This window comes from Stegodyphus dumicola, chromosome X2 (assembly GCF_044657685.1).
Source record: "Stegodyphus dumicola isolate Sdum_Otavi_A_Nest chromosome X2, ASM4465768v1".
NCBI classification, from domain to species: domain Eukaryota; kingdom Metazoa; phylum Arthropoda; class Arachnida; order Araneae; family Eresidae; genus Stegodyphus; species Stegodyphus dumicola.
Genome location: NC_140781.1, coordinates 150,500,928 through 150,519,953, shown reverse-complemented (window position 1 = coordinate 150,519,953; position 19,026 = coordinate 150,500,928). Strand labels below are relative to the sequence as shown.

The following is a 19,026-nucleotide window of genomic DNA, read 5'->3' as shown; positions in this document are numbered from 1 at the left end:
TAAAGTTAGGTATCAAAGTTACTTTTGTAAATAATTATAAATATTAATTGATTATAAAATATCATTCATAAACTCAAATTTGGCTTAAAATGAAGCAAAATACAAACGCATACTGCGGAAATTCGAAAAAGAACGGAATGTGAATATTCAAAAACAGAATAAAAACTTACAAAGCAAAGGCACAAAAAAGTAGAAATGGGAAAGTAAAAAAATTTAGTAAATTTGTTATTAAATTGAAATTAGTTAGGAGTAAGAAATAAAACAGTATCTTCCTTAAACAACTGAATTACTTGGCAATAAAGAATTTAAAGAATTACAGATCATAGCTTATGAGATGTATAATACAACATTTCTTCTCTGTTTCTTGAAAAACAAATAAAGAGCACGCTGTCTTTTTTTTTTTTTTTTTTTTTTTTTTTTTAGCAGCGCTTATTTTTTAAAATTAGCCCCCCCCCCCGAAAAAGAAAAAAAAATTATACTGGCATAGATTTTAAATAAAACTCTCTCGATTTCGATGGCCATCTAAAGTAGATATCTCTTTTCCAAGGAAAAAAAATGGAATACATTAAAAGTTTCATAAATATTTTATTTAAAATTTTATGTCAAATGTAAAGTTGCTTTTCTGCCTAATCAGAAATTTCATATTGGCGTGTACCTCTTCCAGTTAGATAACGCTACACTACTACACGCTAGTTATGTTCGTGTAAAATTTCTCGTCAAAATTCTTTTAAGAAAAATTGAGGTTCAGTTTACAAGCAAAATAAATGTTTTCTAACATATTATGTTTTGGCAATGATGATTATTTTAATCTTCAGATCTGAATCGATTTCTGATTTCTAATGCAGTTTCTGAAAAATGCGTTTTGTCGTTGTTCTATGTTACATTGTGGTAAATCACGCGAACTTTATATTCAGGTAACTAAAATATGGTATTTAGTGAACAGCTGTGGATGAAAAAATTTCCTAGGGGGAAAATGGGGGGGAAAAAGCTGCGAGAAATTGCAATTGTAAAATTTCAGATTATTTTCCTGTTACACTATAACTTCCGATTTCGCAACACCCGAACCTTCCAATTCGCTTCTTGGATTGTTGGTTGTGTTATGTGTTTATGGCATTGCCTAAAAGCGAGGGATGCCTTCGTGGAGGACTTTCTAACGCAAACTGGCTCGTATACATGTTACACATGGGGGAAACCACGGAAAAGCCCATTCGCTTTCTGGAATGGTAAAAATCAAATTTCTGAGATTCATTTTAATTAATTCACTAACAATGCATATTTATCTATCTATGGTGATGAAAACAATTTTCTTTGGTTTATTAAGACATTACACAAAATAATCTTTTGAAATTTATAAGGAATAGTGGGTGTTTTCTGATAAATATGTAGTTAACACGGGCGGATTTTCTACACTTTTACAGAATTTTCTGGACATTTAAATTACTTAATTTTTTTTAAATATTCTTACACTGATTCGAATGCTAGCTTTATTATAGATCTGAATTTTTAAAATAAAAAGCACCGAAATCTCAATGAATGGCAATCAGAAAGATTGATTAAAATTTACTGAGGAAGTGAAAGCTATAAAACAATAACAATGAATAAGTAAATAAATTAACAATAAAACACAACATGAAGACTCGAGAAAATTCAAATATATTTTGAACACTATTTCATTTCTTTTAATTCAATCTCAGTCTAAATATTTTATGATAAATTACTCTTTTTACGTTTATTAAAGATTAAATTTGTCTTCATTTTTTACATAAAATATAAAATTAGATCACAAAATTGCTGAATATTACAAGCATATTTGTTGATTAAAATTTAAAAATGCTTGGAATGAATGCTATGCGCTTGAAATGAATTTACTGCATTATAATCAGTTTTTTTAAGTGAAAAAACTTATATGGTGTATCTAATGCTCCATTCTCTAAACTTTCAATTTACATCTTGTTTTTCTTGAGCATTTTCTGCAGTCAGCACTGATATTTTTTCCATCCCTGTAGAATTGCTTTCCATTGTCCATCTACTGCATTAGTACATTTGCATTTCATACGTGCTCTTTTATTAATCCAAAAGCAAAAGATCCACAACGACGCATTAGAATACTCTAAAGGCATAGTTATCGGTAGCGACGAATCAGGATATTAGATAGGAATATTCAAGAAAAAATACTGATTTGATATATCTTTTGTAATTTATGAAGGAATTTAACAATAGATTTAGATTATCACTGGTAGCCTTGTCCTGCTGGATATTGTTGAAAATCGTTAATTGCATTTTGACGTCTTTGTTATTTGACAAAGAGATTTTATCTTAAAACAAATGGTTAAATTATTTTTTACTGTAAAATTATTTAATTTTAAAGCTTTTGTTAACAATTTTAACTTAAATTTCTCACTGTACGAGAAACTAGCTACAACCATTTATCTTTATTGAAAATTTCTTTGAATTCTTGATACCAAAATTGCATGCTGTAAGGTCATTTCAATAAATTCTTGCTTCATCAACAGTCGTGACATTTATATAGTATTTGTCTACAAGTAATTTTTATAGAGATCTACAACATACTCCTCATTTAGCTAGATGCTCAGGCACGGAGCATAGAACATCATTTTTAACTCTTTTTTTTATCATATTATTGTTTTAATTTAAGCTGATAAGAAGGTATTCAGAGACATTACGATTCCGTATTTTTGAAATATCTGTAAAAGTGAGTACTTTCCTCAGATCGACTTTTTTACTTTTCTACCTATATAAAAAGCTGGGGTTGGCAGTAGGAATAATATTACTCTCTTTGGGATACCTGGAAATTTTGATTCCATGGTTTTTACAGTCTACCCCTTCTCAGGAGCAGGCTAAGAATAATTATCTTAGGAAATTGGGAAATCATAACTTCAGAGTCAAGACTTCCATGCACCATTTTTAAAGGGTGCGATATTTAATTATATCAAACGATAGTTTAGGTTCAAAATAATAAGTTATTAGTGAATAATCCTTTCGAAATATTTTAAACTTCCTTGTAATCGAAATCATTATAAAAATGTAAATAAGCTCTGCATAACTTGAACGCTCTAACTCACAATGTTTCTGAGTTTCGCAGACAATTCTTCGCTTTTTTAAGGGCATTGTGTAACAGAACCTTCTCGAAAACGAACTACTTTCCTACTAAAATATGCTTCTGTTGTTTAGCAAGCAAATCTTAGAGCTTTATGAAACATGGAGTTTTAACAGCTTTATGAAGCTTTATGAAACATGGAGTTGAAACATGGATATTCAACTATTCAAGGTATGGGTTCCGCTTCGGTTAAAGCGATATCAAGCAGAAACAGCTATATTTATCAGAAAGGAAGAAGTACCAGCAAAAGCCTATTCAGACAAATGAGAGTGCTACGCAGAACGCTTTTGGAGAGCTATCGAAGCCCTTTATTCTTGCTCTTATGAGGGGAAAAACAGCATTATGAGACATTTAGGGTGATCTGAAAGCCCTCTTAATTTCTGGGGCCTTACAACAAGGCGTTGTAGTTTAATTGGCAATCAAACTCCCAGAGCACCAGAGCTAAGTTCTTGTACACCTCTGCTGAAACTAAGTCCTGATTCAATCACAGCTCTGGGCCAAGAGTCAGTACCACAAGCAAAGACGCATCTCATTTGACGCGATACTAAGAAATGGCAAAATCTAACCTCGTTAAAGCGTTAATTGTAATGAAAATATAATTAAACGCATTATAAAGAAAAATATTATTCTCCGAAATGTGCCAATCTCATTTGAGACAAATGTTATAGTAAAAAACCCGAATTTTGCTATCGTTTCTATTCTCAGTAATTTTATATACATACATTAAAATAAATATATTAAAACTGAACTCCGAATTATTAAAGTTGCATATTATAAGAAGAATATATTACATTTGTTATACTTAATAAAAGCTCTTAATACTGCACTAAACGTACGGGATTGCTCCCATAGGTTATCCACCCATCAATGAAGTGAAACTAATGCAATTTTAAACGCATTATAAAGAAAAATATTATTCTCCGAAATGTGCCAATCTCATTTGAGACAAATGTTATAGTAAAAAACCCGAATTTTGCTATCGTTTCTATTCTCAGTAATTTTATATACATACATTAAAATATAAAAATTGTAGTAAGCTCGCCTAAAAGTTACCAAGAGCTGCTGCTCCAAAAGGTTCAACACGTTTTAAAAAAATTAATACATATGAAAATCAAACCATTAGACATGTAAAACATTAAAAAAACAGAAACAGATAAAAAGTAAGCGGAAAATGGTAAATTAGCCCAATTCGACTTCCAAACTGGCTTTAATATATTAAAACTGAACTCCGAATTATTAAAGTTGCATATTATAAGAAGAATATATTACATTTGTTATACTTAATAAAAGCTCTGCTATTAATTCTGCACTAAACGTACGGGATTGCTCCCATAGGTTATCCACCCACCAATGAAGTGAAACTAATGCAATTTTAAACGCATTATAAAGAAAAATATTATTCTCCGAAATGTGCCAATCTCATTTGAGACAAATGTTATAGTAAAGAAACCCGAATTTTGCTATCGTTTCTATTCTCAGTAATTTTATATACATACATTAAAATAAATATATTAAAACTGAACCCCGAATTATTAAAGTTGCATATTATAAGAAGAGTATATTACATTTGTTATACTTAATAAAAGCTCTGCTATTAATACTGCACTAAACGTACGGGATTGCTCCCATAGGTTATCCACACATCAGTGAAGCGAAACTAATGCAATTGAGGTACATTGCGAAAAAAGCGAAGAATTGCTGTCAAACTAAACAACATTTAAAAGGAAGTTTAAAAGAATGCCCAGAATGATAAAAACCATAAAAACACAAGTAAATGAAAATTTGCTGAATGTTTGTTACTCAATCATACAAACATCTGTTGAAGGATCTAGTTATCAAAAGGGGGGATATTTAGCTATATGGAAGTTACAAAGGAAAAAGGAAAGTGCGAAAATTCTTCTGAGAATAGTTGCGTGTTTTGTTGCGAAGTTGCGCAATTTGACACTGTGTTATTGACAGCATATAACAGATCATAAGGAGCAGAAAATTAAAAAGTAATTCCTCTATCTTCACAACATCAATCTCCTTCAGCACAAGTCAGAAATGAAGCCCTGATAAAACGGTCCTCTAATTCAATTAGCTAAGCGACTAAACGTTATAATGCGTTTACAAAAATAATACTGAGTAAAATAATTAAAAAACGACACACTGAGACAAGTTTGGGACCTTCGTATGAAAACTGACTAAAAATTGTTAAGATAGTTGCATTAAATTCACACCCCGCTTTTATAAATAAATAGGAAGCACTAAATTAATCGAAATATTTCTTAGTTTTTTTTTTTTTTTTTTTTTTTTTTTTTTTTTCCCTTCAGGCTTTCAGTTTCGGAATGCAAAAGACTTTTCAATCAGTGCGCTGAAAAATGTTTCAGAAATACACATTTAAAGAAATAACATGACTGTAATAAAATTCCATTATTGTTTTTATGCTCACTTGCATGAAACAATGAAAATTCAATGCAAAAAAAGTAAAAGCTTCATAGTAAAACACATTAATGAGATTGATTATACAAAATATTATACAAATAAAAGAATTAAAGTACTCATATACTGTTCAATTGTCTAACGCTCACCCGCCGTAAACAGGAAAATCTCTGAACACTGGTAACTCGATCCAAATTCAATTCCCGACGAACGGATTGGAATAAATGAGAATCTTCGTGACTTTCCTGATGTATAATTTAAAAACGAGTCAGTTTCTCGCAAAAGCATCTCTTCCCTTAGACAGACAGCTGTTATGCGCCGCGATCCAAATAGTACAATCTAATGAATTAAAATCAATTCGAAAACTAAAAGCCATATTTATATGACCCAAATTACACGAAAACAGTACAAATTTACAGAGCTATGGATCCGTATCAACAAATTCAAAATAAAAATCTATGACTTGGAGGATAATTAAGTAAACAATTTATTAACTATTACACAAAATATTCTATACGTATGACTTTCAGAATGGATGGCATGAAATACGAGCGTTATTATAATTATATATTCTAGATACAATTAAATCTCAAACATGTGGTAGAATGATAAACTGCACATTTTGTTTTATATTTCGAGAATTATATAAACGAATAACGCGCAGAAAAGTAAACACGCAGACAAAGGCACTGATTCCAAGTTTACACATTGTATTTCACATATATCTGAACTGCAAGTACGTACAGACTTGTTGCAATACGGTTGCAGCTGGAAAGGTTGTAAAGACATTAGGTATTTTTGAAACAAGAGAGATGAAAAATTATCAACGCCCTCGCCGGGAATCGAACTACGGACCTCTGAAATAAGCGCCCAGCGTGCAGACCACTGCACTACGAAGGCATGCTAAGAAGGCAGAAGAAATACCTTATAAGGTATACACTAAATTTCATTGTATGCATATTAACATAATGCAGGTATGAAAGAGAGTTACATTGCGCAGACATCTCAAAAGTTATTCAGCTGTTGAAATGGGATATGTTTTGAATTTATTGAAAGTTAAGCCGGTTAAGTTTACTCAAAACTAACCGGTAAAATCACCACAAAAGAAAGCTCTGATGGAAAACGTACGCATTTTTTACTAAAACTATATCAGCAAATAAAAAAATAAGTAAATAAAAAATTGAAAAAATTGAAAAATCTCAGATTTTAAATTACGTCCAAAGGGGCGTTTTTTGAACGTTTTGGGTGTTACCTTTATTTATTAAATATCATGTTCTTTGCACATAAACCATAAAATTCAGTTCAACAGCAATGTCGCAAAATAATTTTAAAATGAGCCTATCTTTAGAATTTCCGATACACAGTTCCGCGCTCTAGAGATAAAAAGGTCCCCCCCCCCTCACGTAGAGTGTTGTTATTGCTCGCTTTTAAATCGCTGAATTTGTTAATCAGAAATTCGTTAAAGTTTTACAAAATATAAAATTGATAATAAAACAAATTCCAAATTTCAAATTTGGGCTTTCAGATGCCCATATTCGCAGTAGGATTACGTCATTCAAAATTGGATGGCTCTAGGTACCTTTGTTTCATCACAATGCGAGAATACATACATACATTTATGTAGATTCTTCATTACTTAATTTGTTCAAATAAAATGCAGGACTCGAACAGTTGGTGGCAACGGTTTGAAAAGTAATACGCCGTTTATATAGTGATTCGACGCAAAATCGCAAAACGAAAACAATAGTCCTTCAGGGACAAAGCCCCTTTAGACTAATAAAAATAAAGTACACACACTTAATCTTGGTAGCATAATACACGCTATGATTAATGTTGTACACAAATAAGTTATTGTTTGTCAGTTTATTCATTTTAATGACTAATAAAGAGAAAATAATCATTAAATAAGTGAGCACCGTTTTAAACTCTTAAATTCAATTATTTTACATTTATTACACGCATATCAGAAACAAGAATTTATGATTTTTTTTAGATAAGAAAAGCTGGAGCTAGCTGATTATGGTTGCATGGGCATTTTTAGTGTGTATACGAACCAGTTTCACTTCCAGTATCCAGTCCTCCACGAAGGCATCCTTTTCCTTATGCAGGTAGTCCTCGAGTGCTTTGCCATAATTAAATAAACCAAACCTATCAGTAATCCAGATTAAGTGTTTAGCGGTTGTAAATATTCGGCCACTTTATAATTAGACAAAGGAGAAATGTGTTTACTGAATCTCAGGAAATATAATTCGTGGAAAAAGAAAGATAACCTTTTTTGAAGTGTGAAAAAGATGTAATTATTTAAAAAATGTATTACCATAAAAAATATGCTACAAAGTAAACCCGATTATACAAGTGTCAAGTAAGTTTTTGAGTGAGTTAGGTGAATACAGGCTTCTTTTTTTATAACGCGTAAATGTTTTACATTACGCAAATATTACCTAACTAATAGAAAACCCGCTAATGATTGTTCAAACAGATGATTTTAATGTTATCGAAACAACACTACAGCATACTGAAAAGCTAGAAAGCAATATAGCTACTAAAATTTTGATGCTGAAACAAATGGAAAACACTGCGCCGAACAAGCGAACTACCGTTAAAAAATACTTTTTAAGATTATTTTAAAGAAAGGTGAAAACAATAAAATGTATTATAAAATTATTTGTTTTTGTTATCTTTCATCGTTTTTCATCCTTCATTTCAAAATACAGTAACAACAATTACACATTTTTATTCTTAAAAATATTATTATTTATGCTTATACCAGTCTCGTTTCAATGTAAAAAGCTAACATCTGGAGTTTAAACTACTAATATTGATCTGAAAATTAGGTAATTTTTTTCCCGATTATTACGACAAAAAAATTTTGTTGATTGCGTAGCTATTTGTATCGTTCAATACTTCAGTCAAATTTCACATGTCCCACACATCAAATAATGAACGAAATACCAACCGCATGCCTCACATTAGATAATTTAAGAGAAATACCAGTCGCATGCAGACAAAGGAGAAAGTACTTGTTAATCTTATTTCCTTGTAACTACATCACCAAACAGAAAATAAAATGGTTTTATTGAGAACTGTGTTCATCATTTCTACCCCTTTTTCCTTTTTTTTTTTTTTTTTTTTTTGAATCCCTATTTCCTTCTCTTTTTTATCATTTTAAGCAAAATCGATTCGCACTGCACTTTTAACCATGCGCAAAGCAACACTTTTTTGCAAGAAAGCATATCAAAGGTCAAAGGGTTTCTTTTTTATTTTCCTCCTTTTCCTTCTTTAGAAACGAAAACTTCATAAACCATTGAATAGTTTAGTCTACCCATTTTATTGTTTTGTCTAGTTTTCGCTCAAAGTTTCTTTATGCAGCACTTTGCTAGTCTAAGTACCACTTACATAGTAGAGAGCTCAATCACAGTAAGAATAATTTGAAACTCGTAATTAAATAAAAATACCTCTCCATTAACAGCTTTACGCTTAAATTTAATCTGCAGGGAAATTTAGTTATACGAACTTCAATTTCTCTCTTTTTTCCTCCTTTAAAGATGCATTTAAAATTTCGAATGGTGCATTCCAAAAATCGTTACAAAATTATACGCATCCTAAAGTTAATGAAGTGGGTTTTAAGTTACAGGGGCAGCATTATGCGAATTCAAGGAGGAGTTTGAATTCTAGATTAATGACCCATGTTGTCTACACTAAAATACAAACAAACAAGTCAAAAATAATAATATTTCAAAATCCTATTCATAAAATACCATGTATTTAAGCTTAACATTTTCAAAAACCCCATCAAAGATAAGCTATCTGCAATAAGTTGAATTATTAGTGATCCAACATTTTCGATAAGTCGTAAAGGCAGATTACAACTAAACGCGAATTAAAATCTCTGTATGACCTTACATAGTTTGCCGCAAAAACAAAGGAAATAATCACCACTTAAACATTTCTAAAAGACAAGATTTCTAAGATACTCGACTACAATTCAGATCATGTAATAAAATATTCTTTAATTATCTGGGGAAGAAATACGCCAATAAAGCCCATTTTTAAAGCTGCGTAAAATTTAAACCCCATATATTCATTAAATTATAAATTAATTTACGAAACAAAATCATTAAATTTCCAAAACGTTTGGTTTGGTTTACTTGAATACGGCAAAGCCCTCTAGGGCTATCTGCCTGAGGTAAGGAAAGCTTCATGGAGGACTTTCTAAGGGAAACTGGCTCTTCTACACGTTACACATGGGGAAAACGCCCATGTAGCCAGCCCGTTCACCGGTGTATGGTGGTGCATTGATAATACGGCAAAGCACACTAGAGCTATCTGCCTAAGGGGAGCGATGCCTTCGTGGAGGACTTTCTAAGGGAAACTGGCTCGTATACACATTACACATGGGGAAAACCACGAAAATGCCCATGCAGCCAGCCAGTTCGCGGGTTTCTAACCTCGGACCGAACTACCAGTGTTAAGCGATTTTACCGCTTGGCCGCCAGAATTCGAACCTTAAATTTTAGAAACAATGACTATTTTGTATCTATGGCGATTTAAGGCAATGTTTTCAACTTACAAAAAAAGCATCTAGCATTTTCTATTTATACTATAATTCCGAGTACCTAAGCGTTAGCTACCCAATAAATAATATTCATTAACTCAAAATAACATTGCAGACTATGAATACCCCTATAAAGAGATTCTATAAAAGAAATTCGAAAAATTTTAATATACACTAACTTGTTATATTTCAAAAGCGTTCTTTTATAAATGATAACAACACAGTGCCAGACGCAGTAAATTTGACGAATTTGCCCTTGAATTCTAATTTTTCAGTTAGTAAACTTCAATCAGTTCAATTACTTCAAAATTTGTTGTGCCCACTATACAAGCACGTGAAAAAAACTATTCACAGTTGCAATTTACATTTACAGAATTCATGGCTGTGATTCACAAAACTTACGACTATAGTTATTACTCGTCAAAACAGCGACGAAACAAGTTCGTATAGTCTATCTCCCCACGTACCTTCTCTAACTGTATTGTAGAATTGCCTAAGTTCTATGCTGTTTGGTATTTGTTTTCAAGGCGTGATAACTGCAGGAATCTACTGAGTTGATGTTAAATAGAGGCCAACGGCCGAACTTTAGACCTCTTTCTCTCCCCCCCCCCAGTAAATTCTGTGAAGAAAACGCGCACCTTTCTGTTAGCTCATGATACCCTTAGGTTGTCGGGTTCAAGCAGTCATGTTTGTTAAAGAAATGGCGTCAGAAAACAATCTGTAACAACAGAGCCTTTGCATCCTGTGTAAGTAAATAATCCCACAAAGCAGGATTATGGCGCTAGTTCAAAGGCAAGAGGTTATTTTTCATGTTAGCTACATGTTACAATAAAGACCGTAGCTATTTTTCCCATTCCGACAATGAGGAAAATTTAAATATTTGAGTTATGAGCTTTGCAGAACGTCTGAACGGAAACAAAGTACATTAAACGAAATACATTTCCCCCTCGCCCTTGTTTGGTTATTGCTGCAGAACTTACATGGGTGGTCATTTACTTAATACGAATTATGGTGACTCATTTCACGCTTAACATGTATTATAGGCTCACGTGGAAAGGGTACAAAAACTTGTGATATACGAGTGAAGTAATGAACGTCTAGCTGGGCTCCCCAGAACGCACAGGGGAGTTTCAGTTTGAGAATAAGGCGTGGTGTAAGCCATGAACATATCCGTACAGCTGTGTTTAAAATAGCACTATCAATCTTAACAGCATAGCTTCAGTTCTTTAACTCCCTGGAGAAGAAAGCCGAAAAGCGAACTTAAATTGCATGATACACCGTAACAAAAACAAAAACAAAACAAAAAAAAAAAAAAAAAAAAAAAAAGGAGAAAGGCTTTGTTGGAGAAGTCCAAATTTAACAGTAAGCAGCTTTTCAGAAAAAGGGGGGAAAAATCCTTATCTAGTCAGCATAAATTTAGCTGTTTTAGATTTTTAAACCCTAATTTCGACTTGGGAGATTGTGATCGTTTCTTTGTTACTCAAGTAGAAATTCGATGGAATCTTTCGTTGAATAAGATTGTATACTCAACTGTATAACTAAGAGAAAGTATTATAAGAAGTCTAGCCTTAAATTCTGACTTTTTGTCTGCTTTGAAAGGTCTTATTTACATTAAAGAAGTTACCGCCATCACATTTACTAAATGAATGCAGATATAAATAATAACAATTAAAATATGCCCACATAGTTAAAACTCACGACAGTTAAAACTGCTTTTACATGAATTCACAATAATTACAATTTTAACAATCTCTGCAACTTCTAAGGGAGGGGACTTCTATACAAGCTACTTAATAACTGAAAGTATGTATAATTAATTAAGATTAAAGTCCAAAACTCAAAGGGATAAAATGCTAACTTAAACTCTGACATGCCCCACCAGTGGCTGTGTGGTTAAGACAGATGAGTGCTGGTAGTTCGATCCTGGTTCGAACGCAGGCAAACCAACTGGCTGCGTGGTTGGTTTTCGTGGTTATTCTCATGTGTAACGCGAATACGACCCAATTTCCCTTAAAAAGTCCTTCGCGAAGCCATCCTTCCTTTATACAGACAGGTGACAGGTGACAGCAGGGCCGGACACCCGGACGGCTTACAATGACTACTCGGGTGCTGTCCGGACCCTGCAACTATCTGTAGCTGAAACTTTAAATAGACATAAATATAGTAATTTACAAATAGACTTGATCGTGTAATCGCACAAACCTAACTCTCACAACTTTTATTTTTAACTAAGAAAGCTAATTAAAGTTCATTTTCCAATACAAAGTTCGGTCCACAAGCGGCCGAGCGGTAAAGTCGCTTATCACTGGTAGTTCGGTCCGAGGTTCGAATCCCGCGAACGGCCCGGTTGCATGGGTAGTCTCGTGGTTTTCCATGTACGTAATAACGTTAATATGAGCGAATTTTCCATAGAAAGTCCTCCATCGAAGCTATTAGGACATAAGATATAATTAACAGGTCTCAGTAGTCTTATGAGCTACTAACAGCCCTTAACATTTTATATTATATTGGTATGAGAAGAGAATGCAAAGCGCTTGGGGTTTATCTGCTTCAGAAGAAGCGCTTCCATGGAAGACTGTCTAAGAATACAGAGGGATGGACGATGCATCTAGCTCCAATATATAACTGAATTCGGAATTTATGCCTCTATATATCATCCTTACTAAAGCTGCGAACAAGAAGCTCAACAGCGTACACACGTCTACCCTTACTATAATGTTTTACCAAAGGACCTCTTTCTTGTTAAACAGGGATTTGACATTTTTCTCCAGCTGACAATTTACTTTCATCAATAACTTGGTTTATCACTTAGTTACGTGAAAGCATTTGGAGATTATCCTACTTAAGGAAGGAAGATCTTTGTATAAGTTTAACAAGGGAAACTAGCTTGTATTTACGGTAGTGGACTGTGAACGGTGCAACCGGTCAAATCACTGTCAAATTCAGCATTGGAGAGAATTTTGGTTTTGCTACTGATTTTCAGCACTACTGATTAGAAGCATACAGTAGAATACCAGCATCGGTAATGGAGTAACAGCATTCCTGTCATCGGTAACGGAGATGCAGTCTTGATTCGTAGCCCAAATGAATTTAATTTTACAGAGCTATTACATTTTATTTATTTATTTATTTTAAAAAGCTGAAAACTATGGTACAGGAAGAACTATTGTAAACACGAAATACAACCCAAAGTACTGAAATTTAATACAAAAATACCGTATTTCATTTATCCCTAAAGTATGGATAGGTCTGAAACTGACCTTCCACAGGTTAATTCAGCAAAAAATTTATATGTACCCTTTTAATTCTTCGAAAACAAAAATTAGACAAACCACTTTTTTTTCTAAAGTATCAGGTAAGACCCCTACATATCTTCCGCTACCGTTATTCGAAGCTGGCTTTTCTGTGTCTGCAAAAAGATATTCCACCAACCGAGAGAGAATTTTATTCCTCTATAACTGTTTCGTATTCATAGTCTTACAATTTAATTTTTATTTTAACTAGAAACGGACGGAGTCCAAGTCATTACAACATCGAAGATAAGAGAATATTTTAATTCTATAAACAGTGGCATAAACTAATGACTTTCGAGGATTTTAAATCTTGCTTTCGGGTGATAGCGTTAACAAAATTTTTAATTTTACTTCAAAACAGCACATGCAGCAGGTAAGTTTTTCTAAGCCCATCAGCGATAAGTTATTTAACATTAACTACCTTTAATTTCAGAAAGAATACATTTAGAATTTCGGCTGATGTAAACTACATGAAACTACTATCGCCTTTTCAGCACAAATTATTAATTTTGCTAACTAAAATTTTCTGCGAATTATAAGAAAACCATTAAAAAGCTGACAATGAATTTAAAAATGTGGGAACGATTTATTTCAGTCAAGAAGTACCACTTTAAAATCCTTAAAAGCATTTACATTTTTAACTAAAATGTTGTTCACCGATTTATGTTTTTTGTTTGTTTGTTTTATTTTATTTATGAAAGCACTTGTCTCACGCTCTAATAATTTCGTATGTCTAGGCTATATTACACTTCATAATATCTTTTTCATTCTGTTTGAAGTTTAATTTGCGTAGTCTAGCACTGGTTACGGTTAAGAAAATATTTTTGCTGAAAATAATCATCCTCAGTATAAGAAAATGAAATTTTTAATTACACAGGTTGTGCATTTAATTTGAAATTTCATCGTCCATTAGTGTCCATAATTAATCTTTTCTTTACGCCGACAGTAAGCTGGTGAAAAATATAATGCAGGAGATGAAGATAGTCTAACTGAAAAAAACTTACTTCAGAATTCTTCGTGACTGATATAAGTAATTTTTAGAAAGTAATTAACATCCAGTGCACGTATTTTGAGAACAGAAAACACGCGTTTTAGCACGTTTCCCAGCTAAGAATTGATGACCGATTTTTCACGGCTTACTCGACTTTTTCACATTTCAGACTAGGAGAAAATGTGAGAAAGCAACAGCATTTTTCGTTCAACAATGTACACGAAGAACAGACATTTCAAATATTAACTCAGAGAAAACTCCTAAAAAAGAAAACAAATGTAAAACGCACTTCTCACTTTAAAAAAGGGATGGGGGGGAAAGGTCCATTTTTTAAGCTGTTGATGCTCTTAAGCTCCTTCAAACGTCAAAGTGCAGCTTAAGCCACAATGATCTTTATTCTGCTCACATGCTACTAGGTGAACCTCAGGAACTACATTGCAGTCATGGTGTCCATAACTTAAAAATCTGAGCTAGAGTTAACCTTTTTTCATCGTCTGCCCTCCCCTTTTTCCCTGTCCCTTTAGCCTCAGCTTGCACATTAAAGTCGAGTCTGATGCAAGGCCTGGAGGTAGGAACTGCATCTTGAGTGAGTGCTGCAGGGGCTAGATATATATTCAAACGCATCACTATTCCGCCCTCTCATCTTCTTTTCGAACTTAGCAACTCTGTATCCATATCTTTTACAGCAGCAACCAATCACTGCCCAATTTTTCATGCAGCAAAATAAAAACTGCATCAGAGAAGGCAAAAGCATGCATTTAAAACAGCAGCAAACGCGATATTTTATGCAGATAATTCCAGGATATTTCTGTACAACAACATTCTGAAAACATACTCTTCATTTTTAAGCAAATTGTATTTTAATTTCATGAAATTCGGACGGGGAGGAGGAGCCAGTAAATTAATAACGCCATTATCCTCCAATAATTAACATCTGAACTTTAAACTTGGATCCTGTAAAGAATGTATAGTAACCGATGATGGAGTATCTAAGTCTACAGGTTCTATTTCTTGCGTACCGAAAATTTTGATATTTCGAATTTTCTATGAACAGCATTTAAAAGAAAGTCTTGGAATAATTTGACGGCGATAATTTAAAGATGGGAGGGATGGGAGGAGTTCGGCCTTTTTCTCATGTGGATGCGTTGGTCATTTATTCAGCAATGTGGAAGTCCTGAGTTCAGGTTGAGCACGATATGTTTTCCAATGATAATTCTTCAAAACCGTCTCTTTGAAGATATATGAAAAGAGAAAGAGTAGTCCAAGTAAATTAAAAACTCGGATTTGGTGAAAGAAAAATTATTATTTATTCTACCAAGTAAAATTCCAACTCATATAAATTTACAAAATAAATATTTTATTTACATATTGTAAACTGTTGCAAAAAACGAAAGGCTCTGTCGCCAATTTATAATAATTATTTGATACTAATGTAAATATCAACAACGATTCAAGATTTGCAAGAAACAAAGCTAAAACCATGCGGTCTGCAGACCAGACAGCTTCCACTAAAGCATCCAAATAAAACGGCCACTATTACTTAATTTAAATTTGAATGTGTTGACTTCAAAATAACGTTAAAAGCTAAGACAAAATAATGAGCAACGCACAGACAATACTATTATTCGATACTCAAAATCAAAGAAAACATTTACAGCAAACAGAAAGTTTCCAGCTGCAAGAAACCCCTGCTCATTCAGCTTTCGAATTGTACTCCAGACATGAGTGTCCTTTCCAGTACTGTAATTTATGTTGATTACTAACGAATTGCAACTAAAATTTAACTGGAAGATTAAATGAAAGAAGAAGTCAACACTCTTCCACCACCCCCCAAAAAAAATCTCCTGTGACTTATCCAACATTGACAGTTGACTTAAAGTTGACTAACGGCAAATATATAGTAAATCCCATTATAAGATTCGAGCTTTCGTGCAGCTGACTCTCGTTATCACTTAACTTTAAAAAAATGTAATATCGGGGCCACCCCGAATGGGGGGAGGGCTACAACGAGGAACGACAATGTCTCCGCCCTCAGATTAGGTTGAGGGAATAACTGGTCCCTTAAATGGGCCCCCAAAACGGACGACAAAAAATAACTTGCTGGAGATAATGAGCACGTGAAACTGAAAACCTCTCTTTGGAACTCAGTTTACAAGATTTATTGAGGAACATGCTGACGCTTGTTATTCCAACGGTGTTAAAATCCCGTGTCAGATAGGGATGGAACTTCTCCGTACCTATTCATTTCCTAGAGCTTTCGTGTGCCTTCTTCGCTCGAACTGACTGCTGCATATTCATTTTAAAGAGAACGATACATTTAATGGAAGACGGTGGATGAGATGAAATGATCATTCCAGGTCACTCTATTATCAAGGCGCTTATTTCACGACTTAGCACTTTGTTCTAAGCATAATACTTCAGCTATCTTTTCTGAATGATATGCTATACGTGTCTCATCTAAGTATTACTGTAGTAGAACTATCCGGACTTTTAAATAATAATCGCAGTTGCTGGAAAGAGATTTTTCCAAGTGGCTTTAACTTCAGCATCATAAATTTGGGGACTGTAACTTAATTATTTGATTTATTTCACAGTATAGTAATATTCTGTGGAGTATTTGCAGTCAAAATTGGGATAGAAATTAGAGACTTAGTGATCGTGTGATTTTCTTCATGTTATGACGATTTCCAATTAAAGCGTAAATGAATATTTTTACAAAAATTGTCTGTTTATAATATGATGAGACTAATTGAAAAATAATAAAATGTAATCACTGACAAATTTAGCCTGACTGCCAATAGAAATTTATCAGATTTTTTTCTCTGTATGCAACAAAGCCGTCGTCTGTCACGATTACATAAAAATTCTACTTTTCTTCATAAATATTTGTCATCCGTAATATTGACATTTCTTGTCAGTTTAAGTTTGTTCATTTAAGCCTGTACTTACAACGTACAATCTTTCTCTTCACAGCAAAGCAATACACGTGATTCAATTTAAACTGGGAAAAAAAAAAAAAAAAAAAGAGTGTGTTTTAAGATTCAAGGAGTTAAACAACATGAACTACGAAAATAACTTTTCGAAGTTGAACTGAATTGCCAGCTAATCCTAAGGCACTTAAATCTATAAAATATAACCCATTTCAACACGATGGAAATTATACATTGAATTACCGAACTGAAGAACATTAATGACACTTTTTCGCCATTTTGTATTTCCAAAAAGGACTAGTTGTAACAATGTAATACATGCATACTTGATAGAAACTCTTTTCCCTAAGTTAAATATAGAGAATTGAGAAAATTTTAAACGAGAATAATTTCTTTTTGGTTACTTTGCACCAAATATCACCTATATAGCTATCAAAATTCTAAATATGGATGTAAAAAATTATACCATTCTCCCCGCGTGCGCTCTCCTGATGTAAATAGGTAGAACATCCAGCTAGTAACAAGAAGATCCGTGATTCGCATCCCGTTGAAGTCGCAAATGATATTTCACATGTATCTACTTATAAATGTGGAGAACAATAATTTCCTTGTTCTACTGGGGAAAGGAATGAACCCCAGTCGCCCTTTAAATGTCAGTGTAAGTAATTCTTGTATTTCCCAGTTAGTTTTCTCGCGGATATGACGTATATGTAGCAACTGACAAATAAGAGTTTGGAGTCCCAGCTGATTTTTATTAGGCACAATTTTAACAGGAAACATTTGTATGAATTATAAAAGTTCCAGAGTATTAAATTTTATTTCATGTTTCATGATACACTTTCGATGCGCATAAAATTTTAAATACGTTAGGCAGTGGCGTAGCTAAAGGTTTTGCAACTCGGGGAAGTCCTTGAATTAACCACACCTCTTGATTTACAAACAAATAACTAAAAAAAAAAATAAAAAAAAAAAAAAAATTACAGGGAAATAAAACTAAAACTCTATATTTATTTTTGAAGAAAAGCTTTAATTCGAACATTTAAAAATTATATTATTATAATTATTTTTCTGTTCACAAAATCATCAATAACAAATAGCAGAGGCCTACTTGATTGCCTCAGTTGCTATTATGTAGAAAGTATAGACAGACTTTTAAAATACCAAATAAACATTTGTAGGTCTTAAATACATGTTAAATGATTTTTGTTTAGAAATCTCTTTATACAATTTGTTACTAACGAAGTTCTTAACGATGAATTCTACCTCATTGTTGTCAACATAATCATAAGTTAGTTGGTATCCGCAATTTTCATTCAAAAGTTTCAACGGAATAAAAATATATAGCTACTAAAATTTCGTGACGAATTCTTTCTAGAGTAAAAACTATTTTCATTTCAGTTTAATTCCATCTAATAATTCAGAATATCTTATTTTTCACCTGCCTCATCGATTCACATGACTAAGCCTATAAAACAATATTTAATGCAAAAAATGTCACTAAAAATGTGATGCCTTCTCTAGCTACATGATTTATGTCAGGTGTTTTGCAATTTGAGACCTACAGGAAAGAAAAATGCAACAATGAACTGCTAAACTTTCTTTAAATGTGCAAAAAAACATTAAGGAAATTAAATTGCACTTTTTTAAAATTTTTCTGTCAGTTGGAGAAAAGTAATGGCACTTATCATTTTGTTCGTTTTTCTTCACAGAAATGTTGT

General features: G+C 32.9%; 1 protein-coding gene across 1 annotated transcript in view; it reads right to left on the bottom strand.

Moving 5' to 3' along the window:
* Window positions 1-19,026, bottom strand: part of ft (cadherin-related tumor suppressor fat) — a 375,079-nt gene that overhangs the window by 139,344 nt on the left and 216,709 nt on the right. The window lies entirely within an intron of this gene.